Raw genomic sequence first — 18,597 nt, 5'->3', positions numbered from 1 at the left:
CTCATGTGCATGTACAAATCCAACAACGACTCATAGGTAGGCATAAAGGATGAGAAGACGGAGCCAACATAGCATAATAACGTTTTTTTAAAAAACTTTAATTAAAAAATATTTTCTAAAACTCACATTTCAAGAAGAACAATCAAGCGTGTCAGAGAGATAAAAATGGCAGTAGCGGAGTCCTCCCGACGCGTTTCGACCCACCGGTCATCATCTGGGGTAGACTCACACTACTGTCCTACTGCCTTATATAGATGAAATGATGGCAATCCCCCATGTGTTGTGAATATGCCCACTTCCGGTCTATCCAAGATGGCGGACGGGCGTGCGTTCCACGCCTCGATTAATATGCGTTCCACCAGTATAACTACACCCTTTGACCTCGGGAATCCCATTAAGAAGTGATGGTAGCTATACTTCCGGTATACGGAAAAATGGCGGCCCGGCGTGCGTTCCACGCCTCGCTTAAAATGCGTTTCACCCATTCGTATTGATGTATGAGAAAAAATGTAGACAGGGGCCTGTTTGAAATGGTCTCTATGTGGGGAGGGGCCGACATCCAGAAAGAATTAAGAAACAAATGGGTGAAAATTGTGTCAAGAACCCTTTTGAAGATGGTGGTTGTGAACCGGAAGTGCGCATCCACAAAACCCGGAACCGGAAGTAAATGTGCATCACTTCCGGAGCGGGATGGGGATGTAAACAAAACATAGATATAGAAAAATCGCTGTCTATTCTCTTATACTAATGAAAAGGTGGCGCTAATGACACCTAATGGCCGCTAATGGAATTGCGACTAGATAATACATAAAATAAGCCATCAATACTTCACACTGTACAAAAGATATACAAAAAATACATCACGTGTTACAGAGTGATAACCTTCTGGTCAAAATGACTGTGTGACCAGTCACCCCGACCATAAAGTGACCACAGTCACCACTCTACAACCATATAGATGGATGAATATTATTGATAATATCATTCAAAAAATAAATAAATGAAATTGAAATTGAAATTATAAATATCTAAAATAAATTAAGAACTGCTACATAGATAATACCCACGGGTAAGAACCTACCCGATGCCAGACTACAAACATGCCCAATACCAGACTATACATTGATAATGCCTAAAGGTCCTATGAATCATCAATGAACGAATTAATGTCCCACTCCACATTCATACCGAATGGGGAGTGGGACTGAAGTTCATATATCCAAAATGTTTCGAGCCTGGAGACCCCGCGAGTGACACCCAATTTATCGCGATAGATAAATACACCCCACCTTGGAGAGGGGGACCCCTCACTCGCGGGGTCTCCAGGCTCGAAACATTTTGGATATATGAACTTCAGTCCCACTCCCCATTCGGTATGAATGTGGAGTGGGACATTAATTCGTTCATTGATGATTCATAGGACCTTTAGGCATTATCAATGTATAGTCTGGTATTGGGCATGTTTGTAGTCTGGCATCGGGTAGGTTCTTACCCGTGGGTATTATCTATGTAGCAGTTCTTAATTTATTTTAGATATTTATAATTTCAATTTCAATTTCATTTATTTATTTTTTGAATGATATTATCAATAATATTCATCCATCTATATGGTTGTAGAGTGGTGACTGTGGTCACTTTATGGTCGGGGTGACTGGTCACACAGTCATTTTGACCAGAAGGTTATCACTCTGTAACACGTGATGTATTTTTTGTATATCTTTTGTACAGTGTGAAGTATTGATGGCTTATTTTATGTATTATCTAGTCGCAATTCCATTAGCGGCCATTAGGTGTCATTAGCGCCACCTTTTCATTAGTATAAGAGAATAGACAGCGATTTTTCTATATCTATGTTTTGTTTACATCCCCATCCCGCTCCGGAAGTGATGCACATTTACTTCCGGTTCCGGGTTTTGTGGATGCGCACTTCCGGTTCACAACCACCATCTTCAAAAGGGTTCTTGACACAATTTTCACCCATTTGTTTCTTAATTCTTTCTGGATGTCGGCCCCTCCCCACATAGAGACCATTTCAAACAGGCCCCTGTCTACATTTTTTCTCATACATCAATACGAATGGGTGAAACGCATTTTAAGCGAGGCGTGGAACGCACGCCGGGCCGCCATTTTTCCGTATACCGGAAGTATAGCTACCATCACTTCTTAATGGGATTCCCGAGGTCAAAGGGTGTAGTTATACTGGTGGAACGCATATTAATCGAGGCGTGGAACGCACGCCCGTCCGCCATCTTGGATAGACCGGAAGTGGGCATATTCACAACACATGGGGGATTGCCATCATTTCATCTATATAAGGCAGTAGGACAGTAGTGTGAGTCTACCCCAGATGATGACCGGTGGGTCGAAACGCGTCGGGAGGACTCCGCTACTGCCATTTTTATCTCTCTGACACGCTTGATTGTTCTTCTTGAAATGTGAGTTTTAGAAAATATTTTTTAATTAAAGTTTTTAAAAAAAACGTTATTATGCTATGTTGGCTCCGTCTTCTCATCCTTTATGCCTACCTATGAGTCGTTGTTGGATTTGTACATGCACATGAGGAATATTGACCACATCTAGCCATCTGCTGGGATCTGGTGGGATCGTACATGATTTGACTGATACATCCAATTCTTGAGTCCTTTTTGGGATCGCAAGCTGTGATTGACCCCTGAGGCGTATGCCTGTTAGGGTCATATAGATCCGGTAAGCCTGCACTTTATACGGTGGTGGGATCGTCACATGGTGAAACATTGTTCTCTTCGGTCACAACATTACAGAACCCTGGCTGATATTGGCACTTTGCACGATTGCTTTGGACTATTTATAGATTTCGTCACTGTGATTTGTTTACAGTTATCCACAGTCACTGTTTCCCTTTTGGGATTCAATATCCTAATAATCACCATTTTTTGGTTATATATACACATGTATAAGTCACTATATATATGTTTATATTTTTTACCTGTATAATACTGTATTTACTTTTGCTTTTGGGTTATTTATATATACATTTGAATTTATATCACTTTGTAGTATTATAAGAAGTGTATACAGGTTGAGCGCTTGCACTACATTTTTCACCGAATACTCTCAACCCATCTACTCTGCTTCCCATTCTCAAGGGGGGAACCTTTTTGGAAGATGATCCTCACCAAACTGCTCATGACTGCTTTGAGTGATGAAGATGGAGACATCACACCTACCGACAGTCAGTGAAACGGCCCTTGAGAACCCTGACCTGACAAGAGAAGGCAAGTGAGCCCACATTTACACAGACTCTAGGTATGCTCTGGGAGTGGCCTCTGATTTTGGGATCATCTGGAAAATCAGAGGGTTCCTGACAGCTGCAGGAACACCTGTGAAACACAGCACAGCTATCAAGAACTTGATGGATGCCTTATTTCTCCCAACACAAGTAGCCATACTTAAAGTAAAAGCACACAGCAAAATGGTTTCCTGAGAAGCACGAGGCAATCACCTGGCAGATACTGCCGCAAAGCAAGCAGCAGATGGGATGTAAGTGGTCAGCAGAGTGAATGCAGCACCCATCCTAGATGATCAAATAGATGATCTCGAAGAGACAACGCAAACGGTCATGACTCTGCAAAACCCTCCTGTGAGCAGAACTTGCTTCAAGGGAACAACAGGAGGCAGCTGACGAAGAAGAAAAGGATGTGTGGATCAAGAAAGGAGCCACAGAAGTTGAAGGAATCATGGAGTTGAACAAGAGACCGTGCCTACCGCGGACAATGTTCCCTGCAGTGCTACAATGGGCCCATGGTGCCTCTCACCTGTCGAAAACTCTGATGAATGCCTTAATCAACAAAGGCCCAATACCCCTTTCAGCCGATACAGATCGACCACATCCAGATGCCAAGAAGCGGCCGAAATGACTACGGATGACCGGAAGCCTATCCTGTGGCCAACATGACCGCCAAGACTACCGCAAGAAGACTCTTGTCCAAAAATAGTGTGCAGATATGGTGTCCCAGAGGTTATAGAGAGTGATCAGGGGCCGGCTTTCACGGCCTCAGTAACCAAACAGATACGGACAGCCTTAGGGGTCACACTAGCCTTTCACACCCCATACCACCCTCAGAGTAGTGGGAGGGTGGAAAGACTAAATGGCTTAATAAAGTCCAGGATGCTGAAAATGTCTCAGGAAACAGGAATGAGTTGGCCAGACAGTCTACCCATTGCCCTGTTTAGTGTCAGGTACACCCCAAAGGGAAATCATGGTTCAGCCCCCAGACTGGGTTGTTATTTTCCACAACAGTTGCAACTACAATCTGATGTATTAACTGATTATGTGACTGCTTTATCTCGAGAATTAACCCATATCCATGTGCAAGTGTTTTCCTCTATCCCAGATCCTGAATTAGACATGGGATTGCACAGGTTAAACCCCCGTAGATTGGGTATTGGTGAAGAAGTTTGTGAGGTAACACACCCTTGAACCCAGATACGATGGCCCTTTCCAAGTCCTTCTGACCACCTCCACATCAGTAAAAGTGGCCGAAAAGAACTCGTGGGTGCACGCCTCCCATTGCAAGAAAGTCCCCGTGCCCGAAGAAGAAGTAGGAGAGGCTGAGGGGATCAAGCCATGATCCTGTTTATCCTTTTTGTTGTGATTTATGCTCAGGCCCAAGAGGTGGCCATAAAACAAAAAGATCGTATGACTCAATTGTGGTATAACTCATCTAACACACGTGTTGCTACATTCATATCCCCTTATGGTAAGATACTGGGCACAGACTATTCAGTCAGAGACATAGCACTGGATCCGGGAACCTTGTATGTGTGTGTCACCGACACTTACTGGGGTAACAACTGTGATTATTGGGGAGCAGTGGGTTGGAACACTAGAGATACAAAATGGGGATACGACCCCAAAACTGCCAAAAATAGGAAAGACAAGAATGGTAAATCACTTCTAGACAGAATGACAATTAACAAACAACAAGGACGGTATGCTGGAAAGGAGTTTAGACTGACCATTGAAAACCCCAGCCCAGGAGACAGCAGGACCTATGTTTTCGGTATATGGTAGGGGAAGTGGGTATTACAGCGATAGGAAACCTTTCCAACTAAAAGACATGTTCAACAATCCAGAGTGGACAGGTTCCCAGTTTCCACCTAACTCGAACCCCCTGAGGCCCCATATGCGAACAATAGAGGACATGGTAGCCACAGCGAACCCTACCTTTGAGGATACTATGGCTGCAGAAAGCAAAAAACTTGTCCAGAGAGCTAAAACAGAATTCAGGGCTCACCAATCCCTGGGATCAGTATTTCACCTGGATAAAGGGGGGATGGCAGGGATTGTTGACCCAGATAGGAATAGCTATCCTGGTAAAGGCAGCTATAATCTGCTGCATTCTCCCCTTTTTTTTTACACAAAATTGTCAATTTATAAGATATTTCTAACACATAGCATGTATATAGCAAAAATTACACCCCAAAATACATTCTGCTACTCCTCCCGAGTATGGCGATACCACATGTGTAGGACTTTTACACAGCCTGGCCACATAGAGAGGCCGAACATTGAAGAAGTACGTTCAGGCGTTCTAGGAGCATAAATGACACATCTCATTTCATTCCTACCCATCACACTTTTGAAGGTCCTGGACCACCAGGACAGTGAAATTACCCACAAAATGACCCCATTTTGGAAAGCAAACACCCCAACGTATATTCTATGAGACATGGGCTGGAGATAGGTACTCGGGTACTCTGATGGCCTGGTGACAGGTACTCGGGTACTCTGATGGCCTGGTGACAGGTACTCGGGTACTCTGATGGTCTGGTGACAGGTACTCGGGTACTCTGATGGTCTGGTGACAGGTACTCGGGTACTCTGATGGTCTGGTGACAGGTACTCGGGTACTCTGATGGTCTGGTGACAGGTACTCGGGTACTCTGATGGTCTGGTGACAGGTACTCGGGTACTCTGATGGCCTGGTGGCAGGTACTCGGGTACTCTGATGGCCTGGTGGCAGGTACTCTGGTACACAGATGGACTGGAACAGGTACTCGGGTACTCAGATGGGCTGTGACAGGTACTCGGGTACCCTGATGGACTGTGACAGGTACTCGGTACTCTAATGGACTGTGACAGGTACTCGGTACTCTAATGGACTGTGACAGGTACTCGGGTACTCTAATGGACTGTGACAGGTACTCGGTACTCTAATGGACTGTGACAGGTACTCGGGTACCCTGATGGACTGTGACAGGTACTCGGTACTCTAATGGACTGTGACAGGTACTCGGGTACCCTGATGGGCCGTGACAGGTACTCGGGTACCCTGATGGGCCGTGACAGGTACTCGGGTACCCTGATGGGCCGTGACAGGTACTCGGGTACCCTGATGTGCCGTGACAGGTACTCGGGTACCCTGATGTGCCGTGACAGGTACTCGGGTACTCTGATGGGCCGTGACAGGTACTCGGGTACTCTGATGGGCCGTGACAGGTACTCGGGTACTCTGATGGGCCGTGACAGGTACTCTGATGGGCTGTGACAGGTACTCGGGTACTCAGATGGGCTGTGACAGGTACTCGGGTACTCTGATGGGCTGACAGGTACTCTGATGGGCTGTGACAGGTACTCGGGTACTCTGATGTGCTGTGACAGGTACTCAAATACTCTGATGGACTGTGACAGGTACTCTGATGGACTGCGATTGACAGGTACTATGAGGGGTGGTGACAGGTCCTCTTTATTGGGGGGGGGGGCAATCAGTATGATTGGTGTACACTGTATGCGGTAACGAGATGTTACCGCAATCTCCTCCTCACACACGATCGGTGTGTGAGGAGGAGAACCCGGTAACATCCCGTTACCGCAGTTTGTTTACATTTTTGTGATCGGCTGTGAAAGGATCACAGCTGATCACGTGGGTAAACCGCCGGCCAATGGCTGTTTACCAGTGTCGGTGATGAGCAGTGTTCCCGGGGAACACGCCGCCACCGACGTGCACGCGCAGCGCGCTCGCGATCGCGCGCATGCGCCGTGCACGTTCGGGGTGTGACCATCTGTGATCGGCCGTGACTTCATCACGGCCGATCACGTGGTAAACAGCCATAACGAATGGCTGTTCACCCCCTTCGGTGGCGAGCGGTGTCTCCGTGACACGCCGCCACCGAAGAAACAGGGATGCGTGCGCACGATCGCGCGCATTCCCTGTTTAAACGGGAGGCCGTCATATGACGGCCTCCCGCCACAATAGGTGCGCCGCCTGGCCGTCATTTGACGGCCGGCCGTCAGCAACTAGTTAAGGATTAATTTGGCCAGGGGGACAGAAACAAGATACCGGGCTTTTCTAGTCCGGGTCCAAAACACCACCTTTCCTTTTTCCCTGTGCTCCCTGGCCTCTGTGGAGCTGCAGCTGACCAATCAATCACTGGATACTGTGGATGTCCTGGAGAGCCCTGTTTTATTATATACATGGTTAGTACTCCCATATGTCTCTGTATAATATGACGATTACGGAAAATGACCAACAAGGTCCTGTCTGTTAAACATACAGTAATTTGCCATTATAGTTAATGTGTTCTTTAAATTTCTCTCTTTCATCGATTTTTTTTTTCTCTCTGTAAATAGTTGCTGGCCGCCGGCTGTCAAATAACGGCCAGGCGGCGCACCTATTGTGGCGGGAGGCCGTCATAGGACGGCCTCCCGTTTAAACAGGGAATGCGCGCGATCGTGTGCGCGCATCCCCGTTTCATCGGCGGCGGTGTGTCACGGAGACACCGCTCACCACCGAAGGGGGTGAACAGCCATTGGTTATGGCTGTTGACCACGTGATCGGCCGTGATGAAGTCACGGCCGATCACAGATGGTCACACCCTGACTGTGCACAGCGCATGCGCGAGATCGTGAGCGCGCTCTGCGTGCACGTCGGTGGCGGCGTGTTCCCTGGGAACACTGCTCACGTGATCGGCTGTGATCCTTTCACAGCTGATCACTAAAATTTAAACAAACCGCGGTAACGAGATGTTACCGGGTTCTCCTCCTCACACACCGATCGTGTGTGAGGAGGAGATTGCGGTAACATCTCGTTATCGCCTACAGTACACATCAAGCACACTGATTGCCTCCCCCCCAATAAAGAGGACCTGTCACCACCCCTCATTGTACCTGTCAATCACAGTCCATCAGAGTACCTGTCACAGTCCATCAGAGTATTTGAGTACCTGTCACAGTCCATCAGAGTACCCGAGTACCTGTCACAGCCCATCAGAGTACCCGAGTACCTGTCCCAGTCCATCTGAGTACCCGAGTACCTGTCCCGGCCCATCAGAGTACCCGAGTACCTGTCCCGGCCCATCAGAGTACCCGAGTACCTGTCCCGGCCCATCAGAGTACCCGAGTACCTGTCCCGGCCCTTCAGAGTACCCGAGTACCTGTCACGGCCCATCAGAGTACCCGAGTACCTGTCACGGCCCATCAGAGTACCCGAATACCTGTCACGGCCCATCAGAGTACCCGAGTACCTGTCACGGCACATCAGAGTACCCGGGGACCTGTCACGGTTCATCCGAGTACCTGAGTACCTGTCACAGCCCATCTGAGTACCCGAGTACCTGTCCCAGTCCATCTGAGTACCCGAGTACCTGTCACAGTTCATCTAAGTACCCGAGTACCTGTCACAGTTCATCTGAGTACCCGAGTACCTGTCACAGTTCATCTGAGTACCTTTCACAGTCCATATGAGTACCTGTCACCGCCCTTCAGAGTACCCAAATACCAGTCACCAAGCCATCAGAGTACCTGTCACCAGGCCATCAGAGTACCCGAGTACCTGTCACCAGGCCATCAGAGTACCTGTCACCAGGCCATCAGAGTACCAGAGTACCTATTTGCAGCCCATGTCTCATAGAATATACGTTGGGGTGTTTGCTTTCCAAAATGGGGTCATTTTGTGGGTAATTTCACTGTCCTGGTGGTCCAGGACCTTCAAAAGTGTGATGGGTAGGAATGAAATGAGATGTGTCATTTATGCTGCTAGAACGCCTGAACGTACTACTTCAATGTTCGGCCTCTCTATGTGACCAGGCTGTGTAAAAGTCCTACACATGTGGTATTGCCATACTCGGGAAGAGTAGAAGAATGTATTTTGGGGTGTAATTTTTGCTATATACATGCTATGTGTTAGAAATATCTTATAAATTGACAATTTTGTGTAAAAAAAAAAAAAATGCGTTTTAATTTTTTTCCACATATTCCAAAAACTTCTGGAAAAAAATTAACCATTCAAAAGACTCATTATGCCTCACAGATTATACGTTGGGGTGTTTGCTTTCCAAAATGGGGTCATTTTATGGGAAATTCCATTGTCCTGGTACTCCAGGGCCTTCAAAAGTGTAATAGGTGGTTGAGAAATGAGATGCGTAATTTTTGCTCGTAGATCGTCTGAAGGTACTACATCAATGTTGGTGCTCTGTATGTGGTCAGGCTGTGTAAAAGTTTCACACATGTGGTATCGCCGTACTCGGGAAGAGTAGCAGAATGTATTTTGGGGTGTAATTTGTTGTATGCATATGCTGTGTGTGAGAAATAACCTGACAATTTTGTAAAAAATAAAAATAATAAAAAAAAATCTTCATTTTGCAAAGAATTGTGGGAAAAAATTACAACTTAAAAAAACTCACCATGCTACTTACTTAATACCTTGGAATGTCTACTTTGTAAAAAGGGGTCATTTGGGGGGGGGTATTTGTACTTTCCTGACTTGTTAGTGTCTCAAGAAATGAGATACACCTGATGTACTGAAGGCCTGATCAGGTGTGATCAATTTTCAGCGATTGGCACCATCGTTTGTAGACTCTATAACTTTCACAAAGACCAAATAATATATACTAATGTGGGTTATTTTTACCAAAGATAGGTAGCAGTATACATTTTGGCCAAAATTTATGAAGAAAAATTACTAATTAGCAAAAATTTATGACAGAAACAAAGAAAAAGGCATTTTTTTCACAAAATTTACGTTTTATTTTATTTATAGCACAAAAAATTAAAAAACCCACTAGTGATTAAATACCACTAAAAGAAATCTCTATTTGTGTGGAAAAAAAGACGCAAGTTTCATATGGGTACAGTGTTGGATCTGTGAGAGCGCTGAAAGCTGAAAATTGGTCTGGTCAGGAAGGGGGTGTAAGTGCACTGTATTGAGGTGGTTAACCATAGACATAATTTTCTTTGTGACTAAACCTACCACCCCTGAAGAAGAGGTTGATCTAGTAATACCTCGAAACGTTGGGTTATGGCTATTGTACACTATTAAGTTTCAATAGAATTGGTTTATGTCTTATATTCTGTCTCCACATCCATGAATATGTACCCATTGTAAATAGTCTATTGGTATATGTCATAGTTACCCATTTTATATTTTTCTATAATAAACAATCATTTTAAAAGTGGTTGTAAACCCTTTTTAAAAAATCCTGAAAAAAAATCCTGCAAGACAGACATAATGAGCTAGTATGCATAGCATACTAGCTCATTATGAATAACTTACCTGAGAACGAAGCCCCCGAAGCGGTCCTCTGTCTTCCTCTTCGCCGCTGCCATGGATCCCGGAGCGACTTCCGGGTCTCGCGGCTCCGGCACTGTGATTCACCGGAGCCGCGATGACATCACTCCCGCGCATGCGCACTGGAGCTGACGCTCGCGGCATATCGCCGCGATCTGCGGCCTGCCCCAGTGCGCCTGCGCGCTGCTATCTATGGCGCATGCGGTGGCTGTCTTCGGGCAAGATATTTCTTGGACCTACAGGTAAGCCTTAACCACTTAAGGACCACCGCATGGCAATGTACGTCGGCACAATGGCACCAACAGGCACAAGCACGTACATGTACGTGCTTGCCTTCCAGCGGGTGGGGGGTCCGATCAGACCTCCTCCCGCTGGCTGCGGCGGTCCGTTTCGCTTCAGGAGCGATCCAGGATGAAAGGATGGCCGTTGGTTTCTGGCCATCCCCTCTCGATCGCTCCTGGCGAATTAGAAGCTTCCCCCGCCTGTATAATGTAAGCACAGGCAGGGAGGAAGTGATGTCATTCTCCTCGGGGCGGTCTTTTTGACCGGACTGCGAGGAGAACAGAGAAAGTAAGTGCACCAACACTACACTGACATGTAGGTACACATAGGCACACAAATCGCCCCCCGATCGACCCCCCCCCCCCCGTCACAGTGTCACTGATTGCAGTGATCATTTATTTACTGATCACTGCATTTAGCGTCAGTTGTAACAGTAAAAACTGTCAGGGCAGTTAGTGTTAGGTCCAGGGTATCCCCCTACCCCCCCAATAAAGGTTTAACCCCCTGATTGCCCCTAGAGTTAACCCTTTCACCTCCTTTTGCCAGTGTCACTAAGCGATCGTTTTTCTGATCGCTGCATTAGTGTCACTGGTGCCGCTAGGTAGCTAGTTATTTTTTTAGGTTCACCGCCAGGTTTTTATAGCGCTAGGTACCCCCATATACTACCCAATAAAGGTTTTAACCCCCTGATTGCCCCTAGTTAACCCTTTCACCAGTGATCACCGTATAAGTGTTACGGGTGACTCTGGTTAGTTAGTTTACTTTTTATAGCATCAGGGCACCCACCATTTATTACCCAATAAAGGTTTAACCCCCTGATCACCCGGCGGGTGATATCAATTAGGTTTTAGGGTCAAGGTCTGCGTCGCCCCAGGCAGCGCTAGGTTAGTGCCAGTACCACTAACACCCACGCGCAAAGCATACACCTTCCGTAGTGGTATAGTATCTGAACAGATCAATATCTGATCTGATCAGATCTATACTAGCGTCCCTAGCAGTTTAGGGTTCCAAAAAAACGCATTGTTAGCGGGATCAGCCCAGATACCTGCTAGCACCTGCGTTTTGCCCCTCCGCCCAGCCCACCCAAGTGCAGTATCGATCGATCATTGTCACTTACAAAACACTAAACACATAACTGCAGCATTTGCAGAGTCAGGCCTGATCCCTGCGATCGCTAACAGTTTTTTTGGTAGCGTTTTATATTTAAATCCTGAAGGCAGTGCTTGGTTTTCGGGGTCCCGTACGTGGCTAGGCTCCCAAAAAGTCCCCCACATGTGGTATCCCCGTACTCGGGAGAAGCAGCAGAATTTATTTTGGGGTGTAATTTCACTTATGCCCATAGCATGTGTGAGCAATATATCATTTAGTGACAACTTTGTGTAAAAAAATAATAAAAAATTGTAATATTCCTGCAACTTGTGCAAAAAAATATAAAATATTTCATGGACTCAACATGCCTCTCAGTAAATAGCTTGGGGTGTCTACTTTCCAAAATGGGGTAATTTGGGGGGGGGGAGGGTTGTGCTATTTTGGCATTTTATGGCCTTCGAAACTGTGATAGGTAGTGAGGAGTGAAATCAAAAATTTGCACCCTTAGAAATCCTGAAGGCAGTGATTGGTTTTCGGGGTGCCGTACGCGGCTAGACTCCCAAAAAGTCCCACATATGTGGTATCCCCGAACTCAGGAGAAGCAGCAGAATATATTTTGGGGTGCAATTCCACATATAACTATGTCATGTGTGAGCAATATATCATTTAGTGACAACTTTTTGTAAACTTTTTTTTTGGGTGTCATTCAATCACTTGGGACAAAAAAAAAAATATTCAATGGGCTCAACATGCCCCTCGGCAATTTCCTTGGGGTGTCTACTTTCCAAAATGGGGTCATTTGGGGGGAGGGGGTTTGTACTGCCCTGCCATTTTAGCACCTCAAGAAATGAGATAGGCAGTCATAAATTAAAAGCTGTGTAAATTCCAGAAAATTTACTCTAGTTTGTGGATGCTATAACTTTTGCGCAAACCAATAAATATACGCTTATTGACATTTTTTTTACTAAAGACATGTGGCTGAATACATTTTGGCCTAAATGTATGACTAAAATTTAGTTCATTCGATTTTTCTTATAAAAAAAAGTAGAAAATATCTTATTTTTTTTAATTTTCAGTTTTTTTCCTTTTATATCGTAAAAAATTAATATCGCAGAGGCAATCAAATCCAATCAAAATAAAGCTCTATTTGTGGGAAGAAAAGGACTCAAATTTCGTTTGGGTACAACATTGCATGACAGCGCAGTTATCAGTTAAAGCAGTGCCGTGCAAAATTGTAAAAAGACCTCTGGTCCTTAGGCTGACAATTGGTCCGGGGCTGAAGTGGTTAATCTAGGCTTACCTGTAGGTCAAAGTTGGCTGTAAGGGTTTACAACCACTTTAATTCATACCTTTTCTACTCCTACCTAGTGTTAATAACCCTATTTAAATTCCCATCAGAGGATATACACTCTTTTCGAGTGTTTCTTTTTCTATTGTACTAGGGATGTGGGTTCACTGACAATTAAGTCTCACATAGGGTTGACACCATTCCTCCTTGTCTGGGTGAGGTACAATTATTCTTAATTGCTTTTCTTTCCCTAGTTCTTCTATGTACGTACTTGGAAAAGAACACGATTCCTTAATCCCATTCTCACATATCTTTGCAATGAGCATTCGTCTCCTTTTCCTATTCAGGAAAGAATTTCAGGGCTTACCAACACCTACAGTGGAACTTCTGTCTTTAAATATTAACATATACTGCATTATAGATGCTGCATTGGTATGATTATTTTGGTAGTCAGGCTTCCACTATGTGATCCCGACAAAGTATTTGTCAAATCTATAGTTACACTTGTAAAGATTCCTGTGCATCTGCATAAAAAATATTTGATGCCAGAGAAATTCTTCCCCTCCTCCAAGAGCATTTTGCAGGTAATTTTCTTTCTGTCCTCTTTTCCCTGCTTACCGACTTGACTCGACTATTTCCATTCACTATGTAAGTGGTGTGCTAGATTAGTGGTATTGTTCCCAATCCCTGGGATAACCAGTGGAATCCCTCTGTGGCTATAGGCTTCTAAACATCCGAATCCTGTCATAAAAACCTGACATCTGTCACTTTCTCTACTCCCAAAAAGCTGTGCCAAGTGTTTTTTCCTGACATGTTATTTCTAGGTACCAACTGCTCATTTCCCTTTTCAGTATTTTATTGTTTTCGGGCAGAGTCTCCTGAAGACAGCACAAAGGTAGTTCCTTTCTCTTGGATGACTAGTTCCTAAACCCCTTTACTTGAGGAGGTATTTACATAACCTGGAACCCAACTATTGCATACCACCATGATATGACCTCCATGGTGTAACCCCAATGCTTGGTCCAAAGCTTCAACTCACCTCTTTTTCTCATCCCTGTGTTCATCCCATGGCTTACGTTCGCCAGTTGCCATTTCTGAGATAAGGTGTTTAGTCTGTCCTCCCCTGCCTAGGTCTTGACCTTGATAAGAGATACACTTTTGCCAAATGGTATCAAAAATGGTTTAAATCCCCCAGTTCACAGGGTTTCTTGGGTGGTTCTCTTTCCTCTCAACTTATGGTCCACAGCAGCTGTACAAACTTGCCTACCCAGCCATCTTTCTTAGCTTTTGGATGTATGATGCAGGGGAAGGAAATGTCCTAATAACTTTACCACCCAAATATTTCCTGTGTTAGCATATTCTATCCTTTTTCGTTTTAACAAAAAAAGCCTATTCCATCCTTACGTTGGATGCCTCCTTTCGCATCCCCATCTGGGCACAAGATGGTTCTCTTGCTTGGTGATTTTTGGGATACCAACCCTGTCTAGTAGGCTATTAAAAAAAAAACATCTTAACTTGTCCTTCATTATATATTTTACCTTGACCTTGTCAGGGCTGGGCTCAGCCCTTCCTTCTCTGAGCTGGCCGCTCAGCTGTCAGCTAATTGCCAGCTCCTATCTCTCCACAGTGACTCACCTGTTGATGATATCCTGCTCGTCAGTCCTGCCTACTTAAGCTGTCCAGTCCAGATGATCTCTGCCTTCACCTTGGTCACATCTCTAGAGACGCTCTCCTGTGTTCTTGTTAAAGACATACTTGGCTGACATTCCTTCTGGCTCCATATCCTGCTTGCTGTTCTACTACGTTATTCTCTGGCTCCCTGACGTTTTGGCTTGTCTGGCTATTTGTTTAGGTTCCTGAACACTGGCTATATTTTGACTATGTTTACTCTGTCCCCACTTGTTTAATAATAATAAAAAAGGTAATTTACCTGTACTTCTGTTTCAGTCTGATTCATGGTTTCTGACAGTAGGCGATGATTTCAGAAGATACAGTCAATCCACTTGTTGGTAATATATTTTCCAGATTGGATGAGCAGGATCACCGCATGGATCAGTTTTCCATGGCATTACAAACGCTCCTGAGTTTCGCGGCTCACCTGGAATCTCCCACTGCAGCTGCTCCAGTACAACCTGTGTTGCAGGCTGTCCCCGCTGCTGCTCCAGTCTCTGTGCAAGCACCCACATCAAGTATTACCTCTATTACCTAAGAGGTATGTCTGGTTTAGCTCCACTTCCCCAGCGATTTGGGGGCGATCCAGTCCAATGTAGAGGGTTTCTCAACCAGGTTGAGATATACAGTACTTTGAGATGCTGCCCCAGGCGTTTCCCACGGACAGAAGCAAAGTAGGTTTTGTGATATCTTTGCTTTCTGAAAGAAACAAAAACCTGTTGTCTTGAGTTACCCTGAATTTGTGGCTTCTTTTAAAAGGGTATTTGACGTTCCCACATGCTCCACTTCTGCTGTGAAGTGCCCCATGTCCGTCAGAGTATGGGAACTGTTGCCAATTACGCCATTGAATTACGTACTCTGACAGCAGAGGTTTGCGTGGGACAATGAGGCCCTCGTGGCTGCTTTTTCTGATGGTCTCTCAGATACCAGAGGATGCTGGGACTGTGACATCATACTGGGCGGGGACATCATCCAGTGATGTCCCTATATAAGTCGCCACCGGTCATTGTGAGCAGAGAGAGCGACGAGGCAACATCTGAAGAGAAGAACAGAAGACGGCGACAGAAGACCGGGCCACCGCCTGTAAAAGAGCTAGAAGAAGGCGCGGTGGCCCAGCAAGAAGAACCGAAGAGGGGCACAAGACCCCCGAAGTCGGAAGAAGAGGGTGGCGGCGAAGAAGAAAGCCGGGCTCCTCCGCTAGCAAAAGAGCTAGCAGAAGATAGCAGAGGAGTCTGACGAGAAGACCCCCGAAGACGGAAGAACCCCGGAGCTGTGCAATAGACTATTTTAACCCTTGTGTGTTGTGTTTTTTTAACTTTTTTTTTACAGGTGAATGGGTAGGGGTACATTGTACCCCATACTCATTCACATAGGGTGGGGGGCCGGTATACGGGGGCCCCCATATTGAAGGGGGCTCCCGGATTCCAATAAGCCCCCCACCCGCAGACCCAGACAACCAACAGCCAGGGTTGTCGGGAAGAGGCCCTTGTCCTCATCAACATGGGGACAAGGTGCTTTGGGGTGGGGGACCACGCGGCCCCCCCCATCCCCAAGGCACCCCCCCATGTTGAGGACACGCGGCCTGGTATGGCTCAGGGGGGGGGCGCTCGCTCGTCCCCCCCTTTCCTGGCCGGCCGGGTAGCGTGCTCGGACAAGGGTCTGATGTGGACCTGGGGGGGACCCCCACGCCGATTTTTTCGGTGTTGGGGTTCCCCTTTAAGTCCATACCAGGTGACAGGGCCAGCGATGCCTCCTTTGCTGGCCCCGTCTACCTGGAGACGCGCTCAAAATGAGCGGACTTTCCTCCGCGTGTGTGGGCGAGTCCGTTCATTTCAAAAGTACGGCGGATAGTCCGGCGGACTTAGTATGCCGTATTAGCTTTGCAGGAGGTAAATGTGTGGTGTTTTTTTTCATGTGTGCGGTGTAATATTTTGTTCTGTTGTATGGTTTTATGGCTGTACCATCTTTAATGCATCTTTCGGGGTGTGCCCTCCAAATATCTCATTTGTCTTGTATGGATTCTGACCAAATCCTTTTGGGAAGGAGCACCTCACTCCCTCATCATTGCCTCTCATTAGTGTCCACCTGTGTCATAGGTGGAGTCCTTTAGCTCTCCCATATAGAGGAGTGTATGTCTCTATTGGTTCAGAGAAGCAGGATCACCCATTTTATGGATAGCATAGGACCCACTAACTATGGGGTACTTTGTTGCAGTAAGAAGGGAGACTGAAAGGACAAGACCGGCCTCTCTTATATCTCGAGTCCAGGTCCCGCTGAGAGTGGAACAGAAGGAGCCAAAGGACAGAGACCCGGAATCCTGTAGCAGGAAGTCGCAGGACTGAGGTTGCAGAGCAGGAAGTCGCAGCTGGTCACAGGACTGTAGTTGCAGACACTCGGGTAGTAATGCTGGGCCGAGCAGAGCACCAGAGCAAGGCCACAGGGATAGCCGGGTTCCTCAACAGGCAGGCAGCAGGGTAATGGAACGTCAGATGGGAAGCTGGGTTCATCAACAGGCAGGCAGCAGGGTACCGGAAAATCAGGCAGACATGGGTGAGATAGGAAACTGGGAGCAGGAACCAGAGAACAGGTATATCAGAGTTCAGAGTGGGGTCAACAGGAGCCAAGGTCAGCAACGGCAAATCAGACAAACACAGGTTTCAGAGTAACAGGAACACAGCTGAAGACCAGTCAGCACCGATCAGTTGCTGAGGCCCCCCTTAAGTAGGCCGTAAGGCGCGCTCCTGCGCGCATGCACACCAATGCACGGTGGACAATGTCCACTGGTTCACTTACATTGCCCCCCTTAAGAGCAGCTTCCGGATGCCCACTAAGGATTTCTTCTCAGGGTGGAGGCGAAGATAGGCTCGAATCAGTTGTGGAGCGTGCACATCAGAGCAGGCTTTCCAAGAATTGTCCTCAGGGCCATAGCCCTTCCATTTTTTAAGGAACTGAGTTTGGCCCCTTCTCTTCCTGCAATCCAGAGCAGCTTCCACTTCAAATTCCTCATTCCCTTCAAACAACAGAGGAGCAGGAGTTTCAGATTCTTGAGTCAGGAAAGGGATTAGTCATGGATTGCTTCAAGAGGGACATGTGGAACACCGGATGAACTCTCAGATTTTCTGGTAGACTTAACTCAAAAGCAATGCGTTAATCCTCCTTTTTATAGGGAATGGGCCAGTGTATCTTGGTCCTAGCTTCCTTGAAGGACAGGCCAGCTTTAGATTTGTGGTAGATAACCACACCTTATCGTCAGATTACCTCTTCTTTTATCAAAGAATCTTTTGTCATCTACCTGGGACTTGGAGATAGCTTCTTGCAGGAACCGGTTGCTAGTTTTCCAGAACACCAGACAATCCTGTACTGCTGGTACTGGGGATTCTTGGGGAACATCGGGCAAGAAGGATGGGTGAAACCCATAATTAGCGAAAAAGGGGGTTTGCTTGATAGAGGAGTGTATTGACTTATTGTAGGCAAACTCTGCCAATGGCAAAAGAGACACCCGGTCGTCCTGTGCAAAGGAAGAGAAACATCAGAGATATTGCCCAGAGTCTGGTTCGTTCTCTCAGTTTGGCCGTTTGTCTGGGGGTGGTAAGCAGATGATAAGCAGAGTTTTATGCCCAAGACTTCACACAAAGATTTCCAAAATCTGGAGGTAAACCGATCTGACATGATGTTGACACATCCTTGACAAAAGTCTCTGTAGCAGGAGTATCTTTTAGG

The sequence above is a fragment of the Lithobates pipiens genome, unplaced genomic scaffold (genome assembly GCF_037356315.1).
Source record: "Lithobates pipiens isolate NorthernLeopardFrog02 unplaced genomic scaffold, aLitPip1_a1.2 Scaffold_13, whole genome shotgun sequence".
Taxonomy (NCBI): Eukaryota; Metazoa; Chordata; class Amphibia; order Anura; family Ranidae; genus Lithobates; species Lithobates pipiens.
Note: the sequence above shows the minus strand (reverse complement) of the source record.